This window comes from Chenopodium album, chromosome 4 (assembly GCF_948465745.1).
Source record: "Chenopodium album chromosome 4, dcCheAlbu1.1, whole genome shotgun sequence".
Taxonomy (NCBI): Eukaryota; Viridiplantae; Streptophyta; class Magnoliopsida; order Caryophyllales; family Amaranthaceae; genus Chenopodium; species Chenopodium album.
This window is the reverse complement of record NC_137837.1, coordinates 30,419,680-30,434,313: the sequence shown is the minus strand read 5'-3', so window position 1 is coordinate 30,434,313 and position 14,634 is coordinate 30,419,680.

Here is a 14,634-nt window from a genome sequence, read left to right as displayed (position 1 = left end):
AAGTCCATATTGTCGCATCAATCAAGAAGGACAATAAAAAGTCAGCCTTGAGATACTAGGTTCGCGACAATACCGAGTAACATTCGTACCATCCATCCTAGTAAGCCTCCACCAAGGCACTACCCATCAAATGGAAAATTCTCTCTTTGCAAAGAAATTCTTCCAATCTTCATACGACATGTTCACAGAATAATTCTTCTTCGTACTGACTAGATCGTAGGGACCATATTTTTCAATATCCTCGTGGGCTTCAAAAATTTTTAAACGCTCGATCAACCAAATATGCAAAAAAAAAAAAAAAAAAAAATCAGTCGAAGAAATGAAAAAAAAAAAGCAAAATCCACCGTGACACGGAAGATTGCACCGTGTCACGACAGAGGTGCACCGTGACACTTTGCTTGTTTTTTGTCACAGGGGATACTAAGAGAGTGTTTTTACCTGCAACCGTACTAGAGAGCCCATTCTGACGGCTTTCTGGCCAGCTTTTGCTTCGTCAAGGCCGCGCAAAGTTTCTCCAAGGCACGTAGGCATAGGAGATCTCCCAGATTCAACATGTTCAAGCACAGACGCTAGACAAGCATGTCCTACCCTACCGTTTGCAAATAAAAGCTTACTAAACATGCAAAAAATATAAGCCCTTCTACGGTATACATGATAAGGCTAAGAGACAGGGTGATTGAAATATAAATTTGCAAGTTTTTCTAAGTCTACCTAATTACAACACACAATACTATTTAAATCTTGATCTTTCAGATTTAGATGGCGTTCAAAGTCTTGGTATTAATACTCACGTAGGGTAGGCATGGCAATAAGATTTCTGGCAGGAAACCCAAAGATGACACAGAATTCCTCCGCCAAGGGACAAATTTCATCGTAATTAAATTTAAGACAATGTGTTTCTGGACTCCTATAGTCTAATGCTGCCTTAAGAAAGTCATGTTCAATCGCTACATGTCTCAGGAATAATAAGCCACTGACATGAAACAATTCCAACTCTCTTTTGTCAGCATTGATCAAAGAATAAGACCAATCGCGCAATGTATTATCAAAATTCTGAGACATTATTATTGAAATATGAAATTCTAATAATTTTATGTTTCATAATAATGCATATCACGAATATACTAGTCCTATTTTATAGCAAAAACGCTCGGAATTACTCAGAATATGTCTTTTTATACGCGTAAACCACACCGTTGCAGAATACGCGCACCGTGACACGGGAAGTTCCACCGTGTCACGGGAATTTATGCCGCGACACGGCAGCTTTTGCCGTGACACGGTTTATAGTGTCGTGTCGCGGTGCCCACGCGTTTTCATTTTTTATCCTTTTTCTATATTTATCTGAATTTTTATTGTCTTATCTTCACAATTTATCTTTTAATTCTGTTTTTCGAGAGTTTCATTCCTAATAAAATTCTTAATTTTTTTTATTATTATTTTTATGTTATTTTTATCTTTATTAATTTATTTTATTATTTTATTATTTTTTATTACTTTATTTTTATTTCTATTTATCTTTATTATTTATTATTTTATTTTGTTATTTATTCTTATTTCTATTCGTATTCTTTATTTTTTCTTTCTTTGGGGAAGTTGTAAACCTTGTCCCATTTCCATACTTATTTATTTTGGAGGAGTTGTAAAACTTATCCTTTTTTTCTTTTCTTTTTAATTCTTTTTTCTTTAGGGGAAGGTCGGTACCCTCCACTTACTTCTTTTTTCGCGTCATTAATAAATACACAATCACACACAATGAGTCTCAAGCACACACTAATACACACTAATAAATACATAAACTGTGAATAATGTACAAAATGAGTCATGATGCATAAGCAGCGTCACGTGTCACCAACTAAAGTACAAATAAAGACCCTCGGTCAAAAATCTGTAAAACTGGAAGAGTGAGGATCAATGTCATCTCTAGCTCTTGAATACGGGAGCGATGAGCCAAAGAGTCCCGCCATCATCCGGGTACGAGGAGTAGTATCCCTACTAGTCCCTGCAACTCTAGTAGAAGTCAAACTCAAAGCAGGACCCGTCAACCTGGAAAACGGCGTAGACTAACTCTAAGAGGTAGGCAGCGTCGGTAGAGGCATCGTCCCCTACACTGGAACTAAAAACAAGCCTGGCACCAGTGGAGAAAGCGCCCCAGACGATGGAACTGAGTATAGGCCCTGATCCACAGGAGTGATAACTAGCCTGAACTCAGGCTGTGAAGACTGTGAAGATGAATGTCGCTGCCACTGACCCTGAAAGTGCTGGAACGGCTGGTAAGACTGAGGCTGCTGCAACTGAGCATCCTAAAACGGCTGAGAAAGCTGAGGCTCCCGCTGAGACTGAGAATGCCGACAAACCTTAAAAGATCATTTGCCATGACTAGGCTCCCCCTCGTCCGAGCCTCTATGCCTCGATCGCAAGCGGGATCTCCGTCGCTCATAAAAGACACAAAATCAAAAGATGTCAATGGCCGGTGAAAGATAGAATAAATGGTAAGAATGAAAAAAATGAACATACCTCAAGAACAATGGCAGAACCGGCCCGAAAACTCGCACCACACCGAAGCTTGATAATGGAATACTTCAAAGCATCAACAAGCTTCATGAAGACCATTATCTCCGGGTGAGTAGGCTGAGAACAAGGCAAAGAGAAAAACAGTAACAAGCGGTATTAAAAGGGATGAATAATGTATCAAAAAGCTTACCAGCTAAAAAACATCAGGCAAAGACTCATGCGCCTATCTGAAACCCTCTAGCGCGTTAACAATATGGTCCTCAGTAATACCGATCAGCCCCGGGTAGCGAACGGATTGAGGCGGGATCTCTGTCTTCCCCACACGATGAACAGTCGTCTGAAAATATGATCGAATAATCAGTTAATTCGACGGTTTAAACAGAGACTAGCAAAAAAATTCTCAAAAGAAATCATACCTAAGGAAGACGGGGTGGAGGAGCCAAGGAGGGAAGCATGTCCTACGAATAATCCCCCACCATACGCACAAGCTCCTGCCAAGGAAAAGTGTAGCGCTCTCCCCTGTTTAACAACTCCCTAAGCAAGCGTAAGTCCAGCATCGACTCCGGTGGAGACAAGGGCCCCACGAAACGTTCACCACTGTGCTGACAAACAACAAGCTCCCCAAGATACCAGACAAAGCATCCAGTACCAACAAAAATAGTGCGATACTCCGAAAGATGCAAGGCCTCGGGAAGATTAGTCATCCCAGCCCAAGGCCGATACTGGATATCAATAGGAACCTGAAAGCCATAAAAAGTTGCAATGAAACGACGAAAATAACGTCAAGGTAGAAAATAACGGGCTACAAAAGTAATTCTTACACCAATACAAGAGGTGCCTCGGCGTAGATGCTCGCGTAGCGCAAGGACATACTCCACTCGTGACTTGCCTCGGTCACGCCAGCTGGCTCCGACAGGGAAGTCATGGACCGCTCCATGACGCCGTCGAGGGGCCAATCCCGGACTGTACTCATAGAACCATAGCTGCAATGAAAAGTAATCTTTGAGCACATGAGTCGAACAAATTAAAACAAAACAAGAAGAGGAAATTACGTCACCTCTACGACTCTCCATAAACCGTAGACACTGACAGGGGCCTGGTCTTTCAGATGCCTACAGCCATGACGTAACGACAAGAGAATATCGGCATATCCAAGGCTGGCCAAGCTAAAGGATCCTATCTCACTGATCCTAAGCAAAGAAGGAAGGTAGCAAACGAGTGCACCCGAACTCCTTTCAAGAGAAAGAGTCATGGGAATGAGAATAAAAATGAAGATCCGCACTCGCTGCTCAGGTGATGTCTCATCCATGTCAAAGCCACGGGCCAGAATAGAAGCCAACTCTGATCGCCCACTCCTAGGACCACCTCGAGACACCGGCTAATTCCTAATGTGCTGAACGATCGGACCTAACAAATCGACTGCCTTAACCGCCCCCCTAGAAAGATCAGACATCTGCTGTACGACCCGGTCGGTGAAGCGTAGACTATTGATCATGCTAAAATCTAGAGGGGTCACTGTCATCTCCCCCCAAGCGAAGTGAAAAGTGTTGGAAGTATCCCAAAAATACTCCAACAACGCGCGAACGGTTGTCGCGCCACAACCTTAGGGGCTGCGAAACCCTACGATCGCCGAATAAAAATCTACTAAACCAGCAGATTCCCATAAGGCGTCCATAACAGGATCCCTCGTGATAATCTTATAAAGTCGAGGAATCAAATCTCCAGCTCCGGAATTATGATGGCGAAGCGTGCCATCGACTATGCTGGCAAGTGGACGGTGATAAACATGGTTCTCACGGCAGAAAACCAACTCATCTGATGACCACGGAGGTGGAACCCACCTGCCCCTACTCGAAGAAGGGAGAGGCTCGGTCTCTAGGGCATCGTCATCCATGCCCTCAAGAACTATGGGAGTGTCCTCTCCAAAAGCCTGACGCCGGCCACGAGTAGAAAGATCGCAAACCCGTTGTCTAAGCATGCTATTATAAAAATAAAAATCTAAATGCTTAGCATCATTTCCTAAGTTATTTATTTATTTATTCAAAAGCGACTTAATAAATGCCATTTTCTCTTATACGCTAAATTTTTACCTCAAGGCTAAAAAAATTAGCAAAATCATGGAATTATTTCTAGTATTCATTTTCTCCATGATGAACTAATACTATGTTCTCCTAATGGCATGATACTATGTTCTCCCTGACAATGTAGTACATACACAAAACAAAACATGTCTAAAAATTGCACAAGAACGATAAATTGGCACATCATGGCATATTTTACAAAATTTACAACCAATATATCACCATTTCAAGTGCAAAAGAACAACATGATCAACAAGAACACCATTTCACACAAGTAGTGCCAAAAAATAGTGATTTGCTCCATTATTAACCAAATCACACAAACTTAGTCTCAAATTGCTCACAAACACATATACATCCATATACAAGTCAATTCATAGCAAGAATTTTGACATGGAAGCTCAAAATTAAAAACCCCCAATTTGATTTTAGTAGTGTTTTAACCAAATATGGAATTTGCAATATAATTTGAGACAAAAATAAAAGGAAACTTACATGGATCCTTGTGGAGAATTTAATATGAAGAAAGTATCTAAAAATTAGAGCAAAATTGAAGAAAATTTGAGCTCCAAAAGCTCGAAAAATTGTGAAGACAGCAGCACAACCGCCGCGACACGGTTAGCAGAAGTCGTGACACGGTGTCTAAGGCCCGTGTCACGGTGAATCTGGGACGTGGCGGAGCTTCAGCCAGCAGCGGTGACCCTCAGGCAGCAGCGGCGAGCACTAGCGGCGAAATTGAAGCAAAAAAAAAATATAAAGAAAAAAACAAAACAACAGCAGAATCGTCGTGTCACAGTGACTAAAAACGTGACACGGTGAAGACAAACGTGCGCCGGTGCTTCAACGCCGTGGCACGCTAATCCGAGCAATTTAAAATAAAAAAATTGAGAAGAGAAAGAGTAGAAGAAGAAAGAAAATGGCGAAAATGGTGAAGAGCAGCTCGAATTTAAAGACAAAAAAAGTGATCGTTACGCGACCCCGTTCCCGTGCTACGGTGACCGTTACCGTGTAACGTCACAGAACTGACGTGGCGCACGTGTATTTTAGCAGGGCAAAAGCACTAAAATCAAGCATTTGACCAGTTCTGCAACAACATAATCCCGTGTCATGGGATCTCCTACCGCGTGACTGTAATACCTCGTATTTTTATACGTATTTTATTTAAAATATGTATTTTATAAGGGTATTTAAATAATTTTAATATTTTAATTATGGTGTTTTAATTATTTATCCTATGTAAGTTTGGAAATATTTTCACTAAAGGAAAGTTTGTTTAATTATTTATTTTATAAAATAAAGTTGGGGTTTTATTTTAGGAAATTATGATTTTAACAAATTTTAGTAGGGAAGGGATTAGTTAAAACAAAAGGAGTAAAGTTTAGGGTAAAAGGGTGATAGAGAAGGGGTATAAATATCCCTCTTATGAGGCAATTAAACTTTGCCCAAAGTGGAGAAAACCCAAGGTAAACTTCTCTCCCTTTTCTCCTTATTTTTCATCTTTCTTTTTCTTTTTCTTTCTCCTTCCCCTTCCCCTTTAGTTTTCGCACCACCAACACCGGCAACCACAACCACTGGTGGGCCGCCGACAACCAGCCACCAATCCGGCAGCAGCGACGACCACTAGTGTTGGTAGCAGCCGGCAGTGGCGCCGGCCTGCAGTCGACAGTCGTGGGTTTCGAAAAAAAAAAATTTTAAATCAAATCTTTCTTGCTCAAATTTAATCTATGCTTTAATCTAATTGTAAATTATGAGTTTTGGGATTTAATTTTGATGTTTGATTATTATAATTATGTTAATTAATTTTTAGATTTGGTTTTTAATTAAAAAGCCCCAATTTTTGATACCCTAGGTTCTTTATTTATGAATTATTGAAGGATTATGATGTATATTGGGGTAGACCTTTGGTTTTAGTGTTTTAAGGCTTAATTACATCAAGTTTTATTTTAAATAAAGTGCTGGAATTTTATGTAGAACACTTAATATTATGTTTCTTGAAGAAATTTTAATTACCTAATAATTGGGACTTAATTATGGTGTTTTAAATATAATTTCAGCTTACTTTAGTTAAATTATGAGGGGTTTTAAAATAGTATATATTTTTGGAAATTTGTTTAGAGTGGATTTTAATACTCTATTATGATTTTAATGTGTAGTAGTCTTTGAAGTAAGCAATTTCTACTAGTCGTGGCAATTTTAAAATCGTACTCAAGGTACGTTCGCGTACTTAGCATATTTTTGGTGATGTAGTATCATGCTAGGCTTGATTTAATTAATCCTAAATAGTATCATGCTAAGATTTATGATTGAAAATTGTGGATTATTGATATTGGTGATTAAATTAGAAAGCATGATTTATTTGAAATGGATTAATAGTTGGAAAATTAATGTTTCGCATGTTGTGTTTGAACCACACTTTTATTTATGGCATGTTAGAATGCATGATTAATTAAATTACATGCTTAGTTATGTTTGGAATATTGAAAAGGATTTTTATTATGGTTCAAATAATTTTTATTGATGCTTTAAGCATGAGGAAGGAGCTATATAAGTGTCTAGGTACACAAGGAATAAATTGTATGTTGCTGCCTTTGTGCACTTAAGGTGTTTTTAACACCGAGGGATAGGATTTTTGGCGCTTTATGCGTTTAAGGTGTCTTTGACACTGAGGTAGAATTAAAAAGGGTTCAACATTAAATAATATGTGGTCACTAATTATTCAAGAATTAAATTGGTATGTTTGGTTGATTGAATAATTATTGTTGATTGATTTATTATGCTTTGAGAGTCATCACCAAGTCCAATATCCTGTAAATAACGTAAAGTGAAAGAGATTATGCACCAAAACTCTTGGAACGTATATACCTTGAGTATGAACAATGGGGGGAGTTATGGGGTTTTATATTTAACCATAACTTCTAATGGAGTACATGACGCTGTACATTCCTTTTTATTTATTATTTTTTGCAGGAACTCCGCCACCTTTGAGTGGTTTTGTCGCTGGCACGCTAAATGAATTATTTAGTGTCTAGTTAAAGTGTCTTGTCGATTGTTATGTGTGCTTATAAACATGTGCATTGAGGTAAGTGTGTGTTGATAGGTGAAAGCATGTTAGTGTGTTTAATGACGCTTACGTACTCAGCTTTACTGATTGTGTGTGTTTGTGTGTTTGGCCATGTCTTTGTCTTGGCCCTATGATGACCCATTTTTAATGAAGAGTGGTGGGGATAAGTACAGATAAACTTTTCAGGTATTGAAGCATATTCATGACGGGGCATGAGTGAAGAGTGAATCATGCTAGTTTCCCATAGTTTACGATGTGTTTTATGCTTTGTTTATTTATGATACTTTTCATGTGGACTAACGTGAAGGCTTGGTTTTGGAACGATTTTGAATAAGGGCCTTTAATGGTTCCAAGTTGTAGTTTGATTTTATTTGACTTTGTTTTTTTAGTTTTAAACTTTACTTTCGTTTGGTTGACTTTTGTGTTGACTTGTTTAAACGGTTTTTAATTTAAAGTCTTCCGCTGTGTATCTTTGATAGTTGCCTTAGCCATTTTCACGGTGGCGGTAATGTCTTAGATATTCCTAAAAAAGTAAAGTGGGTATTAAAAAGAAAGGAATTTCTAGGGTGTTACAGTGACGGGACTAGCTGTCGTGTCACGAGAGTTTTTCTTCGTGACACAGTGGTCTCGCGTGTGACCTGCACGCTCCTTGAAGCTGTCAGCGAATATTCTTGGCATTTTGACCAAAATTGCACAATTTTCCGCACAAATTGGACAGTTAGTTTCTCATTTCAATTATGCGGAAAATTCTGACATTTAATGGGTATCAAAATTACCGTTTTACCCTAGCAAGCGTCAAAGTCAATTTGTCGACATTTTTAACACCTAATATGGTTGGATAGTCGACTTGAAGGTGCGAATCATCTGCGGCCCACGTTCAGGGATAATCGAACTATCATACACTTACAATTTTCAGCAATTATATCAGTTGTCGGTTTTCCTCAGGCATGGAAAACATTATGGGTGGATTTTTCTTCAATTATAGAAAACCGCCAAGTCAGTTTTGCTCAGGCATGGATAACATTATCAGTGGATTTTTCTTCAAGTTTAGAAAACGGCCAAGTCGACTTTCCTCAAGCATGGAAAGCGTTATCAGTGGATTTAACATTTTACTCTTTTATCTAAGGAACTAACATTTTTTTTGCAGGTATCGGCGTATACAGAGTGATTTAGGATAGTAGAACGTCTTAAATCATTCTCCGACCCTATCGACTACTTTGACTATCGTTTTCAAAACTGACTACGAACTTAGTTAAAGTGGGGGCTTCTATAGACACCTAAAAATGTCTCCCTAAAACCAAACCCGATGATGAACAATCTTTCACCGCCACTATTAGTCGGGTTCAGTATTTAATCACGAGAGTGCTTAAAAAATCATATTTAATTAAATTCAATTTTTGAATAGTCCATGGATAAGTCTTGATGTTTTGTCAAAGCATAGTTTTTTAATTTCAGCCCAAACCTTTTTTATTTTATTTTATTGTTTTATTATTTATTTTGGCCCAGACCTTTTATTTATTTTATTTATTTATTTTCTTTTTTTTATCCTAATTAATAATGATAAATCAGAAATGGCCCGAAATTAACAATCAGCACTTAAAAATGTTGAACGAAATTAGGGTTAAAAATTAATTTAGACGGAAAAATGGACTGGAGGCTCCCGCGTCACGGTGCAGTCCACCGTTTCACGAGAATGTTTCCCGTCTGACGGTGGAATTCCCCGTGACACGGTGCTTTTGTTGTGACACGGGGGTTCCCGTGTCCTTTCCGCGTAAATCCTTTACGCGTTTTGTTCCCCGTTCGATAAATATTCCCCGCATCACACAGCAATCTACAATGTCACGAGATTTTTCCCATTCTGACCGTGGGATTTCCCGCGGCATATTTTTTTAGGGTTTTTATCTTTTTAGTGTTCCGTGTGTTCCCTCAACACATTTTTTCTATAAATACCCCCTCATTTATGATGTAAGGGGCATCAATTAATTCTCTATTTTTCTATCCTCTATGATCTAGCCTAAACACTAGTCTACCCTTCTTCTTTCAAAATTCCTTCTTCAAGCACTCCAAGGATTCCATACTTTACTCGTGGTTATGTCCTTAAGCTAAGGCGTAAAAGGTAGAACTGTTTGAGGGTTTGGCCCCATATCAACTCTATTTATTTAATTTGATTATTGTTTTATTATTATTTCCTTGAAGTTACTAACTTGTTAATTATTTTATAGTTGCAAGCAAATAGAATCAAAGTAAGAAATATGTTATTTTTATTTTTATTATTTTTAAAACGATTTTATATTGTTGGAATTATGGTTAAATTGCTTCCAATATTAATGTTTATTCTATTGTTATTGATCACCACATTGCATGTTTAAAGGGAATATGTAATTGAAAATCACGCCTAATAAGATAATTTGGACAACCGGTTTAGGTTCCTTTTAATCTTGTTGTTTAATTCAAGTGATCACAAATATTTTAGAATTATGTGTTGCATTAATATTAAACCGATTTAGCTAAATAATAGTTTGGAGCAAATTGAATCTCTGTTTGTATGCCTTTGAGATCGCATGAATCATTTTTCGCTATAAGAATCGAGTAGAGGCCAATACGGGCGAATGTGACTCCATGACTCACTTCGTACCATCATCCCCGATCCTCCTTTCGTGGTTCAGAACCGTATGGATTTAGTAATCTCGTGGATTATGAATAAGGTGTAACCTTCACGGGTAAATCGTTGTTGCCTTCGTTGTCCCTTTATCGTAGTTGCCTTTAATGATTCGTGAACGGTTTACAAGTTCCTTAAAAACTTGTTGGCGGCTCCCTACTTTCCTTGTCCCTAATTGTATATGTCAATTCCCACTTCTTATGAGTGCCAAGCATATTCACACATGCTTTAACGTAGGCGCACTTCAAGCGACGCCTACAATTTGGCGACTCCACTAGGGAGGATTCTTGGTTATTTATCGATTTGAGTGATCGGTATTTAATTAAGATGAGTGGATGAGACTTGAAAGATTCTTGAAAACAATTCCTGTGATTAATTGGGTATTGTTGCATAAGCATAGACGTTTTAACGTCGCATTAAGGTCTGTCCTGTAGGAAAAATTGAATAACTTGATTGCGTACGAAGGAAAATAGGGCACCAGTAAGATTTTATGTCTACTGTGCCACGGTGCAGTTCACCGTTTGACAGTGTGCAGCACCGTGACACGGTAATCCTGAAATCAGTCTTGTGGCTTGCTTTCCCTTCTCACAGTCAACTTCCTTCGATTTTTATGAAAGAACGTGTGTGTTCTACATGCGTTTTAGCCCCGGGGGATTTAAGCTCTATTAACTTAAAAATGCTCATGGAAATAAGGGTTCATCCGAGTTATTAAATCCACCCAAACCATGGAGTCGAGTTTGATTTCATCAAGAACTCATTGAGCCTTCCGTTTGCATAAACCCTCAAGGGAGGCTACCTTCCTAACGCGTCCAAACTCTTAACCATGGTACCCTTTTGGCATCTAAAGCTTTACCAATAGCTGAACATAGATCTTGAACTTAGGTTGCGAACTTTTTTTACATCATCGTGACTAAATGCTATATGGTTTGTTTGGTGCTAACCCTCATGTGTTTGCTCTTTTTGTTTAACCCATGACCGAGGGTTTTTTTTTCACATAGTAATTAGTACGAACTAAAACTGATTAAAATCTGGAAAATACGCAAATTTAGGCCTGGAATTGCGCACCGTGTCACGGTAGGTCTGCCGCGCCACGGTGTGCATTGTCGTGGCACGGTGCATTGCCCCGTCTTACGGTGCTCTATAATGTGTCACGACAGTCAGCACCGTGACACGGTGCCCAGGAGGTTTTTTCAGTCAGCTTGTTTTGGTCTTCGTGCGTGCTTATGTGGTTCGTATGTGTGGTTTGGTGTCCTGTCTAGCTGTACGGTCATAACACGAGTCCATAACCTTCACTTAATCACTCACATGTCATGTTCACACACTTTTCCCATTAGTCGTGCACCATTTCATGACCGTATTTTAGGGTAGTCTTGTGTCGTTTTTTTTTTGTGTCGTTTTTTTTTCGGAGTAAGTCGGATGGTATCCTCCCATATATTTTATTTTTTTTTAAAAAAAATAAATAAATCAAGAGAATTCCAAATTTCAAAATAATTTTTTTTTATTATTATTTTCGGATGGGTTAAGGTTAAGTTTTGTCATTAAAGGTGTGTTTGTTTCGGTGTCACAACGCTTGGTCAAGAAGCAGGGGTAGATTGTTACGGTTTGAGTCAATACCTCAACAACCTCTTATACCAAAGAGGCGTACAAGGAAACCACCACAATCATCTCCACAAGATCCATCTCCAATCTACTTTCAACCAATGGCTACTATGGAAGATATCGAGAACATCAACAAGACAATTGAGATGTTGTCTAACATGATGCAAACACTCACCACTAGGGTCAACACGGTAGAGCAAGACAATCAAAACAATGTCACTGCCGCTGCAATGTACAAGATCAAGGAACAGATGAGTAAGATCTCTAAAGAGTTCACTTATGTGGGAAAACCTGTCACCTCTTCGTCCATAAGGGACAAACATCCTGAGAAGTTTTCCACTTTGACATTCCCAAGTTCAAACCTTCTGATAATCTGGTTTTCAACTTGAAGGCCTTTTCTGAGACCATGGCTCTTAAGGGAGTAGATGTGACACTCTTCCCTACTATGTTCCCTCTTTATTTGGAGCGTGCCTGTCAACAATGGTTCTACTATCTGGAATCCAAACATGTTGCGACCTGGGAGGACGTTACTGAAAGCTTTATGAATCGTTACAAGTATAACATCCAAGCCAAGACTTCTGAACGTGAACTCTCCATTCTCAAACAGAAGGAGAATGAAGGCTTCACTACTTTTTTAAGTAGGTGGAGGGAAACTACTGCGCTCTTGGTGGATCCTCCCAAGGAAAAAGAGGTGGTTCAATTATTTATTGCCAATTTGACTCATAAGTACAAGCAACACTTGAAGTTTCTACCTTAGAGTACCTTCGAAGCTGTATACGATATTGGAATCAATATCGAAGATGAACTGACGAAGACTGCTAGTAGCAACAATAATAACAACAGCACTTGGAAAAACAAGAAGAACGACACTCCTTATTCTTCGTCTTCCAAGCCCAATAACGCTACCAACAATGTCAATATCAATGATGTGCTGGCCCTTAATGCTCCTCCTTAAAGATTCCAAAGGCAAAGGAGGGTTTACACGCCTTTGGGAATGACTTATGATGCTGCTTTTGATCGCTTGCATAGTCAAGGACTGATCATGCTAATTGGACCTTTTCCAAAACCTCGACAAAAGAACAATACTGCTAGCTATGACCCCAATGCTCATTGCAAGTGTCATCAAGGCAAGGGTCATAATACTGAGAAGTGTTGGAGGTTGAAATATGCGATCCAAGACCTGATTGATACTAATCAACTTCCTCTCCCTCAAGGGGACAATAAGCCTAACATTCAAACAAGTCCTCTTTCTGATGTTTTGGCTATCATGGGAGATGAAGTCTCCTTTTATCCGTTAGTACTCATTCAACCTGTGAATGAACCTTTGCTGGAAGTTGTATTTGTCTCGAGCTATGAAGAAGTAAATAGAATTTGGGATAGTGACGATGAAGACGTCTATCTAAAAGATATAGCCTGTTCGTCTCTTGGCACAAGTGAAGATGTTTGGGGAGACCTTGAGGTCAAGGTTCTCACCAGAAGTTGACTGTTGCAACAGCCTAGTACACCTCCAACTCCACCGCAATCACAACAAATAGTTGATCCCATCGATCCTATGAATAACGATGTGGTCAAACAATTACAAAAGACCAAGGTGGAAATGGATGTATGGAAACTTTAGGCCACCTCTCACGAGAATCGAAAGGCTGTGATGAATGCTTTGGTGAAGATAGGAGTTGATGATGATATGACTCCTCAAGACTTGGTCAACTTTCTCACTACTGAATTGCCAAGTACTAGTAATCTGATTTCCTTCTCTGACAAGGATCTGCCCCCAAAAGGGGACCAACATAACAAGGCCTTACACCTCACCGTGGTATGTAGGCAGATGAATGTTCCTATGAGCCTGGTTGATAATGGCTCTGCAATCAATATATGCCTACTCCGCACTACAAAGAAGTTGGGCATAAAAATTTGAAGAACTGACTCCCTCTACTCAAGGGATTCGCGCTTAAGAGATTACTCGCCGTCAAGCCGTGGATACTATCATGCTAAACATAACTATTGGAGCCATTGAACGTCGCACCAAGTTTTAGGTGGTTGACATTAAGGCTTCTTTCAATCTGTTGTTAGGACGTTGTTGGTTGACATTGAGGCTTCATGAGCTAAAGGCGATCCCATCGCCGTTGCACCAAATAGTGAAAGACATCGATGGAGGGGTTCCAATTACAATTGATACCTCCCACATGCGCAGTCAAGTTATCGATACTCCTATCGTCCATGTCAAACATGACGAAGAAGATGAAGATCTCTGGGGTTTTCGCTCGATGATGTTCTCATGATCGAAGAAGAGGAGAAGTGTCATCTTGACTTTGATCTTTATTCAAATACCAAGTTAATGCCATTATGAAAAAGCAAGGGCATTTCCCAAGAATGACCCTCGGACTCAAAAAGAAAATGGCTTAACTTTGGGGCCATCCTGGTGCACTCAAGAAATATACCTTTGGCTTGGGATTCAAGCCAACAAAAGTGATGTGAAATAAGCCCTCCTAAAAATTAAGGCTCGCAATAATGCTTGAATCATGAAGACGAAAATGGTTGTGGATTCATATCCATTCACACTCAATGGCTAATATATCAAAGAAGGGGAAGACTTCCCATGTTATGATTTCCCTGAGCCTTTCGTCCACGATGGATGGAGCGAGCCAAGGTTCGAGATTTTCCTTGATAGTGACTTTGTCGATGAAGGCGAAGAACTCTTCACAACTGAGAAACCTGCTAGT